The sequence below is a fragment of the Macrobrachium nipponense genome, chromosome 11 (assembly GCF_015104395.2).
Source record: "Macrobrachium nipponense isolate FS-2020 chromosome 11, ASM1510439v2, whole genome shotgun sequence".
Lineage (NCBI taxonomy): Eukaryota > Metazoa > Arthropoda > Malacostraca > Decapoda > Palaemonidae > Macrobrachium > Macrobrachium nipponense.
In genome coordinates this window covers 104065533-104068032 of record NC_061087.1, presented here as the reverse complement: position 1 = coordinate 104068032, position 2500 = coordinate 104065533, and the positions used below count along the sequence as shown (strand labels likewise).

General features: G+C 35.0%; 1 protein-coding gene across 1 annotated transcript in view; it reads right to left on the bottom strand.

Moving 5' to 3' along the window:
* The window catches only part of LOC135208015 (hemicentin-1-like), a gene marked incomplete in the record, with an annotated part of 582686 nt that overhangs the window by 560711 nt on the left and 19475 nt on the right, over nucleotides 1-2500 (bottom strand). The window contains 1 exon segment of the mRNA XM_064240121.1: nucleotides 1-490. This exon segment is cut by the window's left edge and continues 31 nt beyond it.

Here is a 2500-nt window from a genome sequence, read left to right as displayed (position 1 = left end):
AAGCACCAAGCTTCACTGAGGATCTAAACTACACTGATGCGGTGAAGCTCCATTTCAGAGTTTTTTGTTTTTTTTTGTTTTTTTGTGTCTGTTTTTATTTCTTGGTCGTGCAATGCCAGATTCCAAGGGCAAAGAAAATAAACAAATATATCTCGAGGAACAAATTCACTCACGAAGAAGCAGCAGAGTCTGGGGTCTTAATGCCACCCATTATCACTGTCAACGAATTCCAAAGGTCTTCTCTTAAGAGTTTGAACAATTATTTTCACGTTGTTTTTTTCTCAGGAGTTTTCGGGTGTTTTCTGGCACTGAAAATTGCTTTGGTTTTTAAAGTTATTTTTTCTGTCACTGAAAATTTCCTTTGTTTTTAAAGTTGTTTTTTCTGGCACTGGAAACTGAGGCTGTTTAGATTCTGGCACAACTGATTGTTTATTCCATCAGGAGATATATAACTGAACACAAGCAGCAGTCTAAGTTGTTCAGCAAGTTCCTTTATTATGTATATATAGAAAGAGATAATGATGAAACAACATCGATGCGAGATGTAGCAACAACAATAAATTTCCTTCCAAACTCTGTTACAATACCTTTCTATGATTTTCTGTATCTCTCATGTATCTGCATTAACCAACCCTCTCTCTCTCTCTCTCTCTCTCTCTCTCTCTCTCTCTCTCTCTCTCTCTGTTATAATACCACTCTCCATTTTACCGTGTATTGAATATATCTCTCCCATCTTCTTCTCTATCTCTTTAATACATGAATGTCTGTTTCTCTCTAACTTTCTTTTCTGCCAAAATATCTCTCTCTCTCTCTCTCTCTCTCTCTCTCTCTCTCTCTCTCTCTCATATCCTAGCCATGGATTTCGGCTTTTCCCGCGCGAGTAAAAATATCACAGAAACAGATGCACGCCATAACTTCCATCATACGTACCGTCGTACCTGGTAATCCTGTATGGTATCAGAACAAAGGGAATACGAATGGAATCCATTACGGAAAATAAACAGGTATTTTTTTTCATTGGGATGCCTCTCTCTCTCTCTCTCTCTCTCTCTCTCTCTCTCTCTCTCTCTCTCTCTTGTGACTTTTACCAATGAAAGCCCATTAGCATTAACGAAAATGAAAAAGATCCATCTCTGTCTCTGTCTCTGTCTCTCTGTCTGTCTCTCTCTCTTTTTGGTTTGACTTTTACCAATGAAAGCCCATTAACATCTCTCTCTCTCTCTCTCTCTCTCTCTCTCTCTCTCTCTCTCTCTCTGATGCCTTTTAGCAATGAAAGCCCATTAACATTAACCAAAATGAAAAAGGTACATCTGTGTGTGTGTGTGTGTGTGTGTTGTTACTCATGACAGCCCATTAGCACCGACTAAAACCAAAACGTTTCACCTCTCTCTCTCTCTCTCTCTCTCTCTCTCTCTCTAGGTAAATCCGCCAATCTGTTCATCTTTAAGAGCTATGTGTGACTACTGTTCTGCAGCAGCATCGGTACAGCTTTCAATTTGATCAATTGCACGAGTTTTAATATTGAAATATGTAAATTTCGATGAAGGCCATTTTTATTTAGGGAATTCTGTCAACATCGCGTTTCGTTTCATTTTTGAAAGAATACGTAATTTTCCCGCGGGTTTATTTCAGTCTTATTTTTTTTTTTTCATTGAATCCAACTTTTGGAGTTGCAGGAATGACGGTCAACGAGGTTCCTCAATAGACAGACTGATTGAATGGTTATGAGTTATCTGGCGTCACATCTACGAGGGTTAATGAAGAGATGGGAGATTGGTGGATCACAATGAGAGACGGAATAAATGAGAATAATCGAGAAGTAGAAGCGTATAGGAATAAGGGTTCAAAAGATCTTTATATATATATATATATATAATATATATATATATATATATATATATATATATATATATATATATATATATATATACTTTTTTAAGAATTTTAAAATTCTTAAAAAAGTACGGTAACTGTAATAATCTGTATATATATATATTACTCTCTACTACGTAATGCACTATTCTATTTATGAGAATAAAAAAAAATCTAATCCTTGAAGAGATGAATGATAAAGATTTGGGTAACATAGATAAAGAAAATGATAAAGATGGGATACCATAAATAAGGAAAATAACAAAGAATTATGAAACTACAAAACAATGAATAAATAAAATGAAATAACAAAAATGATTTCCAAAAGTACAAGAAACCATTCATGTGACCCAGTAATGATAAAAAGACAAAGTAAGTAACAATGGCTCTACCGAACTGAAAAGCAATGACCCCAAAATTCATTTGGAATCGTTACTAAAATTATATATATATTTTTAAAGTTTTAACAGCAAAGCAAACTTTGCATATCATAGTAACAGGCCAATTACTGGGTCTTGTTGCAAAAGGAGAAACTTTACGGAAATTGCCATAAATATATTAGGTTGTATGAATAGTCATGACTAAGGGAATTTCCAACTTCGACGGGAATTCCCTTCAAAGGAAACTC